At 38.3% G+C, this 18,841-nt stretch overlaps 1 long non-coding RNA gene across 1 annotated transcript in view; it reads left to right on the forward strand.

Annotated features, from left to right (window-relative positions):
* LOC148057293 (uncharacterized) overlaps window positions 1-12,834 on the forward strand; it is a 41,842-nt gene extending 29,008 nt beyond the window's left edge. Inside the window, exons 4-5 of the long non-coding RNA XR_015703335.1 lie at window positions 6,801-6,873; window positions 12,720-12,834. This is a non-coding gene — a long non-coding RNA (uncharacterized LOC148057293). The remainder of the gene's footprint in view (window positions 1-6,800; window positions 6,874-12,719) is intronic.
* The last annotated feature ends 6,007 nt before the right edge of the window (window positions 12,835-18,841 follow it).

Below are 18,841 nucleotides of genomic sequence, written 5' to 3' on the forward strand. Positions count from 1 at the left end.
TAAATATATAGGGGCATCTTTTGGGCTTATGTTTTAATTGTGAAAATGGCTAATTTGTGTATAGTTTATTCGTTTTGCTATTTCAAGTTACTTTAAATGCAGTAAGTTCAGGAAGCAGAATTTCATTCCATCTGGTGATTACTTATTTACTTACATTAATCATACAGTCAGAAAACATAGAATAAAAAAAAATAACTACTGAAAACTTGATTGAACATACTAGAGAAATTAATGTGACTAAATGTGTCCATATGGAGCCTGAAAATTTCAACACACTTCAAAAAATTAATGTAGGAAACAAACAGGGAGCTACAAATGCTGTGATTTCCCCAAGAAACCTATTTTTCCTACTGTTTCTACTGGCTTATATATCAAGAGTAGACGTATATAAAACTGCTTTTGAAGCTATTTGCATTTTATTATTTTTTTGAATTCATGTGTTATATGTACTTACTTCAGATTGAAGCTGCTTACATTCACTCCACTGTGAATCTCTAACCCAAGTTAAATACTTAGGGAGTCCTAGTATGTTAATTTAGGGATCAAAAAATATATTTCTACTTGGTCGTATTAGGTCTGGCAGTAAAATATTTTCAGACTTAAGCAGATGCATGACTCACCTGAGGAAGAGGTATGTTAGACCATTTACCAGTTAGGCACTTTCCAGGTCATGAGTCTTAACATTCTGATATCTTTAAAATCCACAAAAGTGACCTACAGACCATTACCCTCTAGCAGATAATTATTCAGGAGCCTTTCCTAAATCAACAGCAAGCCTACAAGTGGACCTCTATACAGTGTGACATGACCATTCTGTCTCCTGTCCTAGACAGGGAAGCCATTTTGTATTCTTAATAATTTACTTTGCCTCTAATATACTGAAATTCAGAGTGATTTACACTGGCACAATGTATCAGATTACATCACAAAAAAGTGGTTTTACTGTATCGTTACGGTTGTTTAGACTATGCAAACAACAGGTTGCAATGCTATTCTTTTAAAACTCCAGTGGTATGTGAATGCGCACATGTGCACAGCAGATCACTAGTTATTGCAGTAAAGGCAGTGTCTGCTTCTGCTATATATTTTCCCAACCGATATGCTCTTTTTTTTTTTTTTTTTGAGGTTGTCATATGGTATAACACTTTTACTAGTTGACTCCTCCCACTTTTCTTCAAACCACATCCTGATTTTTGGCCTCAGAAACCAAACATATGCACAACTTGCAGAACAACCCATGATATTGTTTCTGTATAACATCATACCAGCTGGGATATAAATTCTTACAGACAATTTTATGCGAATGAAAAATACCTACATTAAGACATTTTCCATAGTTATGCAATACATACCACAGTAGAGCATATGGTCTAGAGTCAGAGATCCTCACTTAGAACTATAACAAAAGCCCCAAGTCAGGCCTCAGATCTTCAGACAATGTAATTTTGATTAGATCATTCTAATTTCTCTCTATTTTATTTCTTCCTTTTTCTGTTCTGTTTTGGATTTCTGAAATCGAACATCAGCTAGTTCACTGGTATGTCAAAGACCCTTACATTTTATCTATTTGATTTATTGGGTGTTGAGTCCAATAAAATTATTATTTCACTAAAGAACAGCTAATATTTGGTGAAATTCTAACTTGTGTCATGATTTGAAGATATACCAATAGGAAGAATTAATAATTTTGGGGCAATTTATTTCAACATTTATTTTCATTATTAGAAAATGTTTTTGTTTCTGATTTGTCAGTCTTCAGCTTCCAGATTTTTTTTTTTTCCCTTTTGGGGGTGTTGTGGGGTGGGGTCATTGTTATGTTATTGTCCCTTCAGGATTAAGAGTCTTTGCACATGCGAGTTTTCTTCCATGATCTATAAACTTTAATCAAGTCACCCTCCACCCTCCTTTTTGATAATCAGACAGATTGAGTTTATACTTTCACAGCAAATAATTTTCTCCTGCTCTCAAATTAATTTTGAATGCAATTTTGTGAACTCCATTTTTTTCCACCATTCCCATTCAAATGTGGACAGCAGATCTATGGGAATTATTCCAATAATTGCATCAGGATTCAAGGATTACATTAGCTCTGTTCATGCAGCTTCATAGTGGGAGCTCATGTTGAGTTGCTGGTCCACTATGGCCTGTAAATCCTTGCAGAGTCAAGGCATTCCAAGGCACTGTACCCCATTTTTTTGGGTGAAATTCCTTTGTATTGATGCATAACTTTGCATTCATCTCTCCTAGAATGCTCATTTTTTCAATGGGTCTAGCTTGTCAAGAGATCTCTTCCTTGATCTCATCATTATGTACTACACAAGTAATCATTCTGTCATCTTCCGATCCTCAGATCCTTAACGTGGTAATTCCTATATGCACCTCCAGATCACTGCTGGGAATACTGAATAGCATTGGGCCTAGTGCTGATCCCTGCTGGGTACCATTAGAAACAATTCAGTAATAATTTTCTTTCTAAGGTATCTTTTTATGATCTGCTGAACATTGATACTATGTAGTAGATCTTTTTTTCTTAATAAAAATATCATGCAGCATTACGAACTTTCATTACACGTTTATCACTTAAATCAACAGGAGAGAAGCACCCCATAGACAGGTGAAAAAAAATTGGTTGACCATGTAGCAAACAAAACTCCCAGGATTAATATTCTTCAGTTTTCTCTGCACATGTAACTTCATTTCACCTTTTGAAAACATTTCATATATAAATAATATTGTTCATGTTTCAGAACTGGAGGGATTCTGATTTGCCTGACATATCTGATCTTAAAATGTGTAGGGGCTCTCTGAATTTATTGAAATCGCCTTTGGGAAGCTTACAGAACTGATGCCAGACACCGGTGCATACACTTTCTTCAGTTGTTTTTAACACATTTTGTTAACAGTTTATCTCTCAGATTGGGTAATGTATGCTCTATAATATGCCACAAAATATAAAATTCATAAAATTGGAAAAAAGATTCTTAACTAATTCTTAACCTGTGCTTTGGCAGACATACCTTGTATTCATTTCTGTCTGTAAAAGAGACAGCACTGCATCTGTTTTGTTGACAGATTAAGGTGCATCCACAATGCTCTCAAAACTTTACTAATGTCATAGCTACCCTCCTTCCCACTCCTCAGTATTTAAGGGAATTTGGTAATGTGCTTGAAAGGTGTTTGAATTTTTCTAAGTAAAGGGAAAGGATGAGCTTTGAGCGGAGGAGACTAATTCAAAATGTCTCCCTTTCTTTTTTTGGACCCTTCTCCCTTCCAGAAGAAAGTTCTGGTGAAGTTTGTTAAAAAGAAGTTTGGAAGCAGTTTATTCTTTTTTAAACAAATCTAAGGCTTTTGGACTTATTGGACTTTTCTGTCTTTGTATAGGTTGAATATCACAGCTAATAGCACAGTAATAATTACATGTCATTCTCTTTATCCTCTTTGTGCACTGCCAATCGGCAAAGGTGTCTCATTTCACAGATCATTTGCGACGTCCTGTGGTAATACCATGTATTTTGGGGAATAGCTCTTGAATGTAGTCATTAATCTCCATTTTGAGATGTGTAGTTCCAGATTCTGGACCCAATTCTGTAATTATTCAAAGCACAGAGTTCTTGAAGTCAATGGGCTAGCAAGACTATGCTCAGATCCCAGGAGAAAGAGTTACAGGTAACTTTGAACTAAACTACAGGACTGTAGGATTTCTCAGTCCTACAGACAGGCTGTGCTGGCCACAGCCTAGCATAGGGAAGCAAGTTACTCAATTTGTCTGCAATCAATGACCTATAGGGTCACTGCAACAGGTGGGAGCTGGGGTTCACGGGGTATTCTGGACAGTCTTCCCACATTGTGAAGTGAAAGAAAGCTATTCTGATGGTCCTATTCCATTCAAGACAGCTAGCACAAAGGAACACTGTTAATTCCTACTGAGGCAAAGCAGCCACAAGTCAACAGCTATCCAGACCCAACTTCAACACAGAGACAGCTTGTGAAATTGAAAAACAGGAATGAAACAAAAAGTACTATATGTGTCTGAGAAATCTTATCAACCTTGGCAGAGATATTTATTGCTCACTGATGACTGAGAATCTTGTCTTGCCCAGGGACTAGTTGTGAGTTACTAATGGAGTAAAAATGTGGGGTGAGCAGAGAATGACAGTCTATGGCTGATTACTCTGATGTCACGCTTTGGGAATGGCCGCCAGAAATGTGCAACTCATTCTGCCTTTAGAATCAAAGGCACCTAATTACAATCTCATTTTGTTAAAATACAGCGCTAATGACTTGCTTGTGCAGTAGCTGGATACCATATCAACTGCCATATTTTTCCATTTTAACAATCCTAGTTACAGTATCTGACTGCCTGTGCATAAACATTCACCAGTTGTTGCTGTGTGTTACTGGAGAGGAGAGATGCAGCAGTTTCCATGAGGCAGTGAAAGAAAAGAGGAGTCACTGGCAGATAAACTTTGTGCTAAGATGTCCTACCTCACTATAGAAGAGCTGTTTTGAGTCATTCATAAAAACTGGTCTTTTAAAAAATCCAAGCATGCTTGCTCAGGTCAGATTATTCTGTGGCACATCAACAGAGGTTAAGCCCTGTTCTCTCTTGCAATCTCCTCCTCCCAGTTCTTTTTAATTTTTGTAATCTGTCTTTTTTGCTGGTACTCAGCTGTTTGTACCTTTGAATTCTTTTTATACCTAAGTTGCTTCTGCATGTTTGATACAAGTTATACATCATCTTCCAAAACTTTATTACCAAATGCATATATACACATTTTCAGAGCTCTCATTACTTGCAAAATCTCGTTTTGGGTTAAGGGTTACTTCTATTATCTCCCAAGCATCCTGCTGACAGCAACTGTATTGTTAAATATCAAGGGTACCTTGTTTTGTTCCCTACGTATGCCTTTCCTTCAACAGATCCCCAAATAAGCACGTGCATGGGTGACATGTATTGACATTTGCTATTATTTGATCTTATTCCATGAAATCCTCTTCAGCAAATTCTGCACATTTTAATCTGTTAATTATAGCAAAGTCTATACTATTAAATATTTATCTGAAATGAGTTCTCTGAAAGTACAAAAATGAGGATAGTTTTCTAAGTAATTGTGTTTTGGCACACAGCAAGGACAGACTTTATACCAAGCCACATTTTTCACATGGCATTAGATGGATCCAGAGTCCGATATGTTTGGTTTTCTCCTACATGCCTGATGCAATCTATTACATGTGTAATTCTATTTCTGAGTATGTTCTTTCTTCAAATGTGAATTGCAATAATTCTTTCACTGTGGCTGGTACTGTGACAGTGCCCATCCCTCTAAATCTATGTAACTGGCATTTTCTCCAAGTGCATAGCTCTTGTCTCCCCAGGTCTCTGCCAGTTTTCAATAGCCTTTCATATGAAGTAGTGTTACTATAAGCTGTTGTGTCAAAATCAGATAGGAACTTAAAGAAAGCAATGTGTATCAAGCTATTCACACTCAAGTGGTATTCAGAGTCTGTCAAGAGGAGAACAAGGTCTGTAATTATTATTTTTAAGAAGCATGAAGGGCAGCCAGAAGAGTTGAAGTAGGAACCCTTCCAAGTATATATCCTGAAGAAGCAAAAGGGACAGTAATAAAACTAAACTTCCCCCTGTAAAGAGAAAGATTGTTGGAAGGATGGACTCATTAGCTTGATGATGGGGGCCAAGTCATTCTCTGTTTCCTTCTCATTACTTACAGGCCATGACTGTGTTCTAACTATACCCCAGATCAGAACACTACCTGGGAATATTAGTGAGCTGAAAAAGAAACCAGTAAAACAGTTATGGTCCCAATGTCAGTATGAAAATCAGTACCATGATCTTTTAACTGCTCCAGTAAAAAGTTATGTCAGTTGTAATTTCTGCTTCTTGGAGTTGCCCAGCATTCAAAGAGCTCTCCACAAGTTCACATTCAGTTCTGCTGAATTCAAAAATCAGGAAAAATCTCTGATGAGCTCAGTTTCCATAGGTTACTTGGGGAGAGATAGTAAAGAAGCCAGCCCACTCCCCAATCTCTGCTGAGTGCTGATCTGGGTGCAGGTTTACTCGTACAAGTTGGCACCAGTCCTTAAGTTGTTTACCAGCTGTGGGTAGTCAGTGTATTGGGTATCATTGCTGTCTCCTCCTTCCCTAACTCTCCAAAAGAGAGTCTGCCAGTGACTTCCTTGCTCTCCTACAGAGCAGAGGGATTCTCTAGCCTCTGTCCATGGGAGTAGTGCAACAGAACAAGGGCAAGCTATAACAGACTGCTGGTCTTATTCCTCCCAACGTTACAAATTAAAACAAGAATATGAAAAACCCATATGACTTCATCCTTCAGACCACAAGTGAAGCTGAGTCAGCAAGTGGTGAAGAAAACTACATGTATTTATAGTGAATGAACAATTATTTCTTTTTCATGAATTGTTTGTAGCTAATCAACTCAAATAGCTGCCTATCTAATAAATGCAAGCTGCATACAATCCTGCCAAAAAAGTGCACTTGAATGGTATATTTGGCAATAAGTTGCTGAACAACTCTCAAAGCATATTAGATGTTCACTGTTTGAGTCAATAGGCTAAGATCTGCGTAAGACTAAAAAAAATTTTTTTTTCATGCTATATGCTGCTTTTATTCATACCCAAGTTTAGTTCCACTGGTATCTGTAGAGGAAATGGTAGCAGGAACTGAACCCAAAGCTAGGACTTAACTATGCCTCTCCATATGTCCGAATTATGCTCCTAAGCTTTTCTTTGTCTTTTTTTTTTTTTCTTTCTTCACACTTTTTTAGGCATACCAAATGGGTTCATCTTGAATCAGTTTCAGTTCGAAATTCACAGAAATCAGCAACTATATTTATACATGTAAGTTAAACTCTAAGTATAACCTCTGAGTATTTTTGTGTTGTTTATTGTATGAGCATCCATTTGATACACCTCACTGAAGTGTCACTTTAATATCAATACATATTTCTTACACAATTTAAAAAAATGTATAATGCAAAACACACCATGAGTAAGATTATGCTTTCAAAGGAGATTTTAATGAGAGTATAATTTCAAAACTACTTTTTCTCGCATTCGATATTGATTACTTATTTCCTACCTTTGAACACATACCATAGACCTCTTAAATTCTGAATGCCTTTGCTTTAATCACTTTATACTGCTCCGTCCTCTCCTTCCCCCCAGAACCTTTACAGAGGTGCAGGTAGCCAGGTACAAAGGTTCAGAGGGTAAAGTTGGGAACAGTAAATTCTATTGACATTAACTTCTCATGAATTTCAGCACACAGATTTATCCATGTAACTCCCATTAAAATTAATAGGAATCATGTGACTCAAATCTCTGCATATTGAGCAGCTTCCTTAGTGCACTGAAGAGTCTGCATCTAGTTTCTGAGTCCCTAAACAAAATGATGAATGTGCAGTGGCAATATATCATTTAAATGTCACATGCATTTAGTGTATTATAGAGTTTTGAAGAAACATCTATAAAAGCAACTTTTGCATCAGAAGTCAAAAGTCCCAGGGAAAGTTTAATTTATATTGCAAATTTTGGTATGGTTTTCATCATAATGATAAAACAGACTGTTGTATTTGCAATTTACCCTCTAACTGTATAATTTTTAGCTTAAATAGCCACAAGGAATGCAATAAATGAAACATTTTTCAGAACAATAGTTTAAACCTGGTCTTACTTTTTAATCATTTAAACTTATTTTAAATGACAGCCTATTAATAGGCCATTAATATAAACATTATTTTAAAATGAGATTTCAAGGAAAGGTTAGACTTGAATAAGCTACAGTAAGAACAGGCAGAAGCTGATGAGACGACTTTCAAAGAAATAATGCTATAAACAATATTTATGATGTTATGCCCAAGCAATTTGAAATCAAAGGCTATATTTTACCTTTGAATTATAGATATATATATATTTCTATGTCAATATTTAGAAGTCCACTGGCTTAATAGGAAGCTATATAAGCATGAGGACATGTTGTGGTGGGTTGACCCTGGCTAGATGCCAGGTGCCCACCAAAGCCGCTCTATCACTCCTCTCCTCAGCTGGACAGGGGAGAGAAAATATAACAAAAGGCTTATGGGTCAAGATAAGGACAGGGAGAGATCATTCACCAGTTACTGTCATGGGCAAAACAGACTCAACTTGGGGAAATTAGTTTAATTTATTACCAATCAAAATCAGAGTAGGATAATGAGGAAAGAGAAGTTAAAACACCTTCCCCCCATTCCTCCCTTCTTCTCGAGCTTAACTTCACTCCTGATTTTCTCTACCTCCTCCCGCCCAACAGCACAGGGGGACGGGGAATGGGGGTTGCGATCAGTCCATCACACGTTGTCTCTGACGCTCCTTCCTCAGCATGGCCATCAGGCTGAGGGAGGTGATTCTGTCCCTCTACTCTCTGCTCTGGTGAGACCCCAGCTGGAGTACTGCGTCCAGCTCTGGAGTCCTCAGTACAGGAAAGACATGGACCTGTTGGAGCGGATTCAGAGGAGGGCCACAAAAATGATCAGAGGGATGGAACAGCTCTGCTCTGAGGAAAGGCTGAAAGAGCTGGCATTGTTCAGCCTGGAGAAGAGAAGGCTGTGAGGAGACCTTATTGTGGCCTTTCAATACTTAAATGGGGCTTATAAGAAAGGTGGAGACAGACTTTTTAGCAGGCCTGTTGTGATAGGACACAGGGTAATGGTTGTAAACTAAAAGAGGGTAGATTCAGACTAGATATGAGGAAGAAATTTTTTATGGTGAGGACGGTGAAACACTGGAACTGGTTACCCAGAGAGGTGGTAAATACCCCATCCTTGGAGACATTCAAGGACAGGCTAGATGGGGCTCCGAGCAACCTGATCTAGTTGTAGATGTCCCTGTCAATTGCAGGGGGGATGGACTAGATGACCTTTAAAGGTCCCTTCCATTCCAAAGCATTCTATGATTCTATGATTCCTCCTCAGGAGGAGGACTCCTCACACTCTTCCCCTGCTCCAGCGTGGGTTCCCTCCCACGGGAGACAGTCCTCCACAAATTTCTCCAATGTCAGTCCTTCTTATGGGCTGCAGTTCTTCACAAACTGCTCCAGCGCTGGTCCTTTCCATGGGGTGCTGTCCTTCAGGAACAGACTGCTCCAGCGTGGGTCCCCCATGGGATATGAGATTCAACAAGGCTAAGTGCCAGGTCCTGCACTTCGGTCACACCAACCCCATGCAACGCTACAGGCTTGGGGAGGAGTGGCTGGAGAGCTGCCCGGCGGAAAAGGACCTGGGGGTGTTGGTTGACAGCCACCTGAACAGGAGCCAGCAGTGTGCTCAGGTGGCCAAGAGGGCCAATGGCATCCTGGCTTGTATCAGGAACACTGTGGCCAGCAGGACCAGGGAGGTGATCATCCCCCTGTACTCAGCACTGGTGAGGCCGCACCTCGAGTACTGTGTTCAGGTTTGGGCCCCTCACTACAAGAAGGATATCGAGGTGTTGGAGCATGTCCAAAGAAGGGCAACAAAGTTGGTGAAGGGTCTAGAGAACAAGTCTTACGAGGAGCAGCTGAGGGAACTGGGGTTGTTTAGTTTGGAGAAGAGGAGGCTGAGGGGTGACCTTATTGCTCTGTACAACTACTGGAAAGGAGGTTGTAGTGAGGTGGGGGTCGGTCTCTTCTTCCAAGTAACAAGCAATAGGATGAGAGGAAATGGCCTAAGGTGCACCAGGGGAAGTTTAGGTTGGATAATAGGAAAAATTTCTTCACCGAAAGGGTAGTCAGGCACTGGAACAGGCTGCCCAGAGAAGTAGTTGAGTCCCCATCCCTGGAGGTATTTAAAAGACGAGTAGCCATGGTGCTTGAGGACATGGTTTAGTGGTGGGCTTGGCAGTGCTAGGTTAACGGTTGGACTCGATGATCTTAAGGGTCTTTTCCAACCTTAACAATTCTATGATTCTATGATTCTAAGTCCTGCTAGCAAACCTGCTCCAGCGTGGGCTCCTCTCTCCACGGGTCCACAGATCCTGCCAGGATCCTGCTCCAGCATGGGCTTCCCACGGGGTCACAGCCTCTTTTGGGTATCTGCCTGCTCTGGTGTGGGGTCCTCCATGGGCTGCAGGTGGATATGTGCTCCACCATTAACTTCCATGGGCTGCAGGGCGACAACCTGCCTCACCATGGTCTTCACCATGGGCTGCAGGGGAATCTCTGCTCCAGCACCTGGAGCACCTTCTCCTCCTCCTCCTTCACTGACCTTGGTGTGTGCAGGGTTGTTCCTCTCACATGTTCTCACTCCCCTCTCCAGCTGCAGTTGTGCAGTTTTCCCCACCCCCCCCTTCTTAAGTATGTTATCCCAGAGGTGCTATCACTGTTGCTGATGGGTTCAGCCTTGGCCAGCAGTGGATCCGTCTTGGAGCCGGCTGGTGTTGGCTCCATCGGACATAGGGGAAGCTTCTGGCAGCTTCTCACAGAAGCCACCCCTGTAGCCCCCTTGCTACCAAAACCTTGCCACACAAACCCAATGCACATGTGCAGATAATATAGTGGAATAAATGGATGTTCTTCTGAGTGTCTAAGTGGCACATGGAGAATCTCAAGATGTTACAAATGCTCTCTGAATTTGTAGAATATCCTAATTCCTTCCCTTCTTCCTCTCCCTTCCCTTTTCTCCTCCACCACATGCCAGGGTGCCTTCTGCCTTCACACACCACTCACACCTAAGTCTTGTGAAGCTGTGAATTTCCTAATGTGTCACCGATCTTTTGGAAAGCTCTCCAGTTGAATCCTCTTCAGGAAAGCTGCCTTCTTATTTATTAGGAATAAGTAAGGGATTATGTTTCTTAAATTTATGCTGCAAGACAAGCTGAAAAAGATAATCAACATTTTTGCAGTAAGGTGTAAGTGTTGCAGTTGGCAAAGATTAAGCCACCAGTGCCAATCTGTGTACTGTCCTCATAAGAGGTGTAATAAATGGTGCTTATAGGCTATAACTGCCTAATAAAAACAAGAATATTTATTCTAAGACTTTTATTCAAGTTCCTCAAAAGACTTTACAGATACTAGTTACACAACTTCAGTCCTCTTGCATGGTAAAAATAGATAAGTAGGTAGATGAACAGGGACCATTTGACTTCCATTGTAATAATTTTCTCTGGATTTGGTGTGAGTGGCATAGTAGAAAGAACAGCAGTGTCACAGCTCTTTTAGTAGAGCATAGGAAAAATATACTGTGCTTTATTGCAGGAAGTGAAAGCTGTGGTATTCAACAGAAACTTCAAAGGAAACTTCTGCACAATTAGATGAAATTTACGTTAAATCAGAGTTGAGATGTGTCCTGGCCATAAGATCTCTTTCACAAAACACTAGCTCTTTCTTAGTAGCAAAAAAAAAAAATCAATTTTTCTCTCATTTAACAGATAATGGCATCAACTATACAGAACTTACTAAACCAAACTAGTTTGTTTATTTTTGACTTAGGAAACGCTATCACTTCTTACCATGTTCAGCAATAGTTCTGTATTCTTCCATAGTTTAATGGACTTAACCGCTATGAACTTCTGCTGTCTCCATCACTCATATGAAATATACCCTTGGCTATTTCAGCTTCACCTCTGTTTCGTCATTACCGTAAACAGCATGTACATGTTGGTTTATCAGTGGTGCTGAGAAGCAGTTGGTGCAGCTAACGTTTTCATAGTACTTTGACTAGACAAGCATAACAGAAATATTTTCTATTATTGTTATTATTGTTTTCAGTGATATCTTTACTGAGCGGGTTCTCTGCTTTGAGATGCAAATACACAGATGAATGGACTTATTTGGTTCTGCTATTCTTGAAATTACCTGGAAATATGAGGGAGATAGTTTGGGTGGTTTATTTGTTAGATACCCTTTTTCCTTATATATTTTTCCTCCTACTGTTTCCCAAATACTGTACTATAGATTGTGGTTTGCAATGATCACAAAGGACATTGACACAACGTATTATTGTTGAAAGCAGAAACTGAGATTTTACTCATCAGCTTGAGACACTTTACAAATAAATTCATTACCATCATAACAACAAAGTCGAACACAATCTTATTCACGTACCATTGAGGGCACTTCTGAGTTTTGTACTAGTATGCCTTCAATTTTTGTTGCTAAAACATAATTTTTTTTTTAAATCATCAGATATTTCTGAAAAAGTTCAAGATTTAAATGTCTCACAGCCTTCATGATCATGAAAGCAAATTAAAACTTAGATAAAAAGGAAAATATAATAATGGCTTTGAATATTTGGGCATTAGCCCCAGATATTTACTAATTATGCCCTTAAGTAACACCTCAGGATCAGAGAAGCTAAATGGGGGAAAGAATGTGAAGAAAAACAACTATTCTTCTTTAAAAAATTAAAATTGTTCATTCAATTAAAAAACTCTTAATAAAAGTCCATACTTAGTTCAAGTTGCCCACGGGAAGGTCTAATTCATGCAGGCCATTAATGAAAGCTTTATATGACTATTAAGGAAAAACTGACAAGTTACTACAGCAACCTTAATAATGCTTGTTAACATATATAAGAAATAAAAGCTGGATACTTAGAATGCACCCTAAATTCTTCTTTTAGAAGGTCAAACTTAGTAAAATGTTAATAGGTTTAAAAGATCTGTAATTTCAGCTACTGATACATTCCTATGTATATTTTTAAATGTTGTACTGAAATTTCTTTCTTTTGCAGATGACAAGTCTACTGTTTGATTAAATGTGAACCAATGTCTGGCAAGAAGTTGGCCATTGTAATACTTCTTTGCTTCACTTAGTATAGAGATAATATTTTCTAAATTGGAACTTACATCAAGCATTTGTACAATATAATCAAATTAATGTCTAGAACTGGTTCTTGAACAACTGAAAACGAGTAAACTCTATTTTTTTAAAAAACGTTGGTGAAAATTAATAATTTTGAGAACTTACATATTGCTTTTTTTGCATTTAGAATCAGAATTGTCTAGATTGGAAAAGACCTTCAAGATCATCGAGTCCAACCGTTAACCTAACACTGCCAAGTCCACCACTAAACCATGTACCTAAGCACTACATCTATACGTCTTTTAAACACCTCCAGGGATGGGGACTCAACCACTTCCCTGGGCAGCCTGTTCCAGTGCCTGACTACCCTTCTGGTGGAGAAATTTTTCTGAATAGCCAACCTAAACTTCCCCTGGCACAACTTGAGGTTGTTTCCTCTCATCCTATTGCTTGTTACTTGGAAGAAGAGACCGACCCCCACCTCACTACAACCTCCTTTCCAGTAGTTGTACAGAGCAATAAGGTCACCCCTCAGCCTCCTCTTCTCCAAACTAAACAACCCCAGTTCCCTCAGCTGCTCCTCGTAAGACTTGTTCTCTAAACCCTTCACCAACTTTGTTGCCCTTCTTTGGACACGCTCCAACACCTCGATATCCTTCTTGTAGTGAGGGCCCCAAAACTGAACACAGTATTCAAGGTGCAGCCTCACCAGTGCTGAGTACAATACTCCAGTGCTTCAGTTATAAAGACAAAGTAAACATCATAGTTCCTATTTGGAAAGAAAAACAATTCTGAGACACTAATGCATTTTTTTTTAGATACGTTCATTTCTGATGCCTCATTTTTTTTTTCTTGCTGAAAATTTGCCAGTAGGCATTCTGAATTGCATCCTATATCACTTTAAAAATTAGATTTACATGTCTTAGTCAAAGTCGTATAACAGGATAGTACCAGAATGAGGGAGAAAAATAAGCTGTTTTAAATTTAGAACTCTATCCTAACCACTGGATCCCAGTTATCTTCATATAAACCAAATCCAATGGCTTTCATATAAAAACATTTCCACTTTTGCCAGAAGACATTTGTTAAGGTTATGTAGGATGAACTGGTCTGTAGTGTTGCATGTATGTTTTCCTAGACTATCATAAAAAACAGCTGTAGAGCAGAATTTGTTAGACAATGCCACCAAATTAATGTAGTAGTTTAGAGAAATCACTGTAAACCATTGAAAAGTAGCACAACCGTCAATTTTTCCATTGACGACTTAACTTTAGCAAGACAGCTGGTAAAAGATTTATTCATTTTGACTTTTTTACATCACTGGTAACATGTCCATTGATTTCACATGGAGATGTCAACACAACAAGTATTACAAATTTACCAGAGCACTTATTACATATAAATTAAAATTTTAAACTGCATCACTGTCATCTTTAACTTATATCTTGGAAAACTCCAAAGTCAGAGCGAGATTAGAGATTCTGGTCACAGTCAGTAATACTTCTACTGCTTTTAAAAATGATGTTATTGTTGCCTGATAAGACCCATGATGTGAACAAACTGAATATCTGTCAACCTAGAACATAGACATCTCTGTCCTTGGAAGTAGGTGGTATTGACTTTTATATATATATTTTGCGCCCCCCCCCCCCCCCCCCAGCAGATTCAGGGAATTCTAGAATTTCTTCAAGTCTCCTTTTTTTATTGTTTTGTACCTCAGTCTGTGTTCTAAGTACTCTCTTTGCCTTGTGCTCTCTTTGCCAACTCACACTTCTCTCAAAAAAAATCTCTGAACATCTCATTTTACACTTCAGATGCTTCCTTCATTTTCTTTCTTTCCTGATCTTTTTTTCTAGGCTTCTTTTCTCGGGGGGAGTATTTCTGTTCTGCACAGATATTTGTGGATAGTCTCTTAACTTCCCCTGCTCCCAAACATTGGTGTGTTCTTCCTTTGCTCTGGTATAAGCAGGACACAACTCAGCAGACTTTAAGCCTACTTCTGTTGTCGCTTTTGTCACTGGCTACACGCAGGGTTTCCACCTGGCTTATTTCTGCCAGTTTGACCCTCTTGGCATGGGGCTGCTGTTGGCAGAAGTGGGCATGCCTGGAGGCTGTTAAGACATCTCTGGGGTGGCTTTTTTGTCATTGCTTGGTTTTTGTTTGTTTGTCCATTTCAAAGGTAACAGTCTTATTCCCACATGGACTTTCTTCTTTTAGAGCCATTTTGGTTTGTTTTACTGTGTATGGCTCTCCTGCCTAGCTCTGACATGATAGACATCAGTCTACCTAGTTGTCTTAACTCTTTATAGTCTATCTGTTCTATTTAGTCTATTTAGGTGCCTATCTTGTTTTTAGGGCCTATTTTACATCCTCACAATTTATTTTGCCTTATGCTGGCCTATCTTCGTGGTGCTTACTAATCCAATTTAGTTTATACAAACCAGTACTCAGAATGATATTACATTCTTCCTGCTATGGTTAAGAACAGGAGCCCTAATATCTTCTGAAAACACTGTACCTACTTTTCATGTTTCCACATAGATGTTGGCACTTTTATTTTGTCTCCATGCATTCACTAGCAGCTATAATCCAACATGTTTGCTGCAAGTTTATGTTCTGCAATATATAACACCTCCATCATATTAATTTTGTCATTTTCCAAGCTTTGTAATGTCCAGGCAGCCAAGTCTTTGCAAAAGACAATACTGCCTGATTCTTCCAGAAGTCATAACGTTGCTCTTAAACATGCAGTGCCTGAGATGGTTGGCAGAGCCCTACAAGCTCCCAGCAATCTGCTTCATGTAGGGAAAACAATATTTTGCCCCTTGCTAAAAGTTAAAAGTAAGATGTAAGAATGGATGCTCATATTTATATACCACCTACCATATTCCTGACTTTGCATTCCCTAACAATGAGGTGACAGACTAAAGAACAGAAAAAATTGCGCAAGGTCTTTATTTATTTTTTACAGTGGATTATAAGCAGATGGACTACAGAGAAATGACATTATATACTGGTAAGATTCAACTAAGATACAATTTCTTCTATAATCTGCCATGACAGCTTGAAAATTCTAGGTCTTAGTTGCTTGCTATATATAATTTCGCTTCTTCTCCCAGTCTAAAAATATACAGTCCAATAGTAGCAGAAAATACAGAACTACAGAGGTGACACAGAATGAAATTATTCTATTATCATACATGAATATTTCCCTAAAAAAGAATAAATGTTAACATAAGCCATGAAAGGAAAGAAATATCCTAATTATATTTTTCCAAGATCTACCTGAATTTAGGAATTCAGGACTAAGAGTGTGCTCCTTAATCAGAAAAACACACTATCTGCTTAAAAATAACATACTTCACTAGGAAGTCCGTACTGTATTTGCACTTCAAAAAGAAAAATGGTGTTAAGAGGACCTCTGCACATTTCACATGGATTCTTTGAAATCATTATACTGTGTCCTTTTCTGCATGTTTTCCATACTTCATATATTCTCATAAATCTAATATAAGAATGTCTTTATATACTGGAGTTATATCTGTCATCTAACAGTTGAGGATTTAAAGAAAATGTGTGAGTTTGAAAATGTGTCTTTGCACACACTGTATTTCAGATCTTCTCATCTACCATTTCCAAACAAAGAATGTTCAACTGGACTCTTCCCTCTTCAGAGCAGGGCCTTTTAATATTCATTATTCCTTTATGCTGGACTGAAATTTAGTTCTGCTTTTACATTTATTTTCTCTTTTGTTGGCTTACTTGCCTTTCCACACCCTCCCTATTCCTATGTTCATAAGCACAAAGAATGTTCTTATAACAGTATTGAAAAACCCTGAATTCCACTAGTTTGAATACTTAATTTTTGGCATAACATGAGGCACTGTCCCAGGAGCAAGAATTCTGTGCTGCTTCCAAACACAGATCTTTTCTGTGGCAATGAAGTCTTCTCTGCATCCAAGATATCAAACTGTCAGGCTGTTGTTTTTTAAAGCCAGAATTGAGGAAATACATCTGATTTAAATAAATTAGGTTGTTTGAACATGCCTAAAGCAATAGTACAAATATGTCACTGTTTTCCTGCCTCTTAATGTGAGTCCAACTGAGTCCATTGGGCAAAGCATTTTCAAAGACATCTCTGCTTCATTCATTCATACACAGTTAGAAAGACAGGGAAATATTGTAGGATATGCTTATTATAGGCTAGATGTGAAATTCTTTTTGTGGTTGCTCTGCACCTTGAAATTGTTGTACTTTGCATAGGTTCATCACTAGCTGTCCTCTTTGGTACACAGCTACCAAGATGAAAATATCAGAGAATTCTTCATATTGTCTTGGACTTGATTTCTTCAGTACTTTTAAGAAATTTTAATTGAAAGCATTTAGTCGAAGGTCTAGGATTTTACAAAAAGTCCATATTTTACTATTACTGATGTCTTCTTCACAATATCTAAACAAATAAATTCACCTAAAACATTACTTACATGTTTACTAAAATGCTTTTCTATTGGCTGAAAATAGTTGTACACTGCAGGATATTAACTGAACATGGATGTCAGCATCAACCATTCCCACTGAACAACAGTTTTCAAAAGTTTAACTGAAACCCTTCAATAGAGTGTGATGGGACTGGCAATGGATTTGAGCCATGCAATTTATTAGTTTCAGTTTAAAGGGAGGCGTTAAGAGCAAACATTTCTGCCAATAGCCATTTAAGACTTGGTGGTAGGAAAGGAAGAAACTCCTGACTGTTAGAGGCAAATTCAACATGTAATCTCTTTGTAAACTTGAGCTTGATGTCAAACGTAGATAGTTTTTAGTTCTCATTAGTGCTGTTGCAGAACTTCACATTCACCATACTTATAAGCATTCTGGAAATTTCCACATCAATTAATTTATGTTTAGTTATTTTTCATTCTTCTTTAGCTTAAATAGCTCTCCTCCTGGTGTATAGTGTATTTACAAGGTACATCTATATTCTCTCAGCTTCCATTTTGCTAAGCTAAAAAGTTAAGGTGCTTTTCAGGTGCCTCCCGAGCTTCTTAACATCTCTTTTCTGTTTCTCTGAAGCACTTCTGGTTTGAATACAACTGTCTTGCAACAGAATTGTATGTGCTATTGCAGAGGCAGTCTTGCCAAGACCTTGCGCAAGTGGTACTCTCTCCCAGTACTAGAAAATATCCCAGCATATCCTAGGATTACTTTCCTTTTTCATGGCAGCTTCGCACTGGCAGTGATAATCATCATGTGATTGACTGATTAAACCCAAGTCTTTCTCCTCCTGTACTATTTCCAACTGATGAGCTCCCAGCTTATAGCAGAAATTCTCGTTATTAGTCCCTGAGTGCATGACCTTACACTTTGTACTATTAAATTTCATCTTGCTTCTATTACTACAGTTGTCAAGGTCATCTAATTCTTCCTGTATGATATTCCAGTTCTCCTTGGTATTGGCAACTCTGCCAAAGTTTTTGTCATCAGAAAAATTTCATTAGCACACTCACAGTATTTGTATCAAAGCCGGTAATGAAGGTATCAAATAATACTGGTCCTAAGACCAGTCCCTGAGGAACTCCACTAGTGATTCTTCAAACTGATAGACTTCCTTTCAACAGAATTCATATTTGTCTCTTGTTTAAGCCATTTTTTCAATATTACAATTCTCGTGTTAATTACCCTGTTTGAATGGTAGTTCCCCATGTGGTACTGCAGTGAAGTTAAGATAGATTAGAACGGTTTCACTGTAGAGGAAGAATTATAAACAAAATGTGAAAGTGTGACCTAGGGAAGGCAATTCACTCAAACCAGGCCTGCATATCACCCAGATTGTTTGGAATGTTGGACAGGAGAAGACAAAATCTGACTAATGATATAAGCATTAAATCTACTGAGAAACATTCAATGAAAACTAGAAAATCAGCAAGTAGAAATATCCCTAAAACACTGGTTTGCAAATAACAAAACCTTTGCTTATAGCAAATAAGTGCTAAGGTATTTCTAGATATAAGTATATTCCTACATCCAAACAATGCTGTTTTACATTCACTCAAT

The sequence above is a fragment of the Nipponia nippon genome, unplaced genomic scaffold (assembly GCF_047370975.1).
Source record: "Nipponia nippon isolate SJK-2023a ecotype South Korea unplaced genomic scaffold, ASM4737097v1 scaffold_1, whole genome shotgun sequence".
Taxonomy (NCBI): Eukaryota; Metazoa; Chordata; class Aves; order Pelecaniformes; family Threskiornithidae; genus Nipponia; species Nipponia nippon.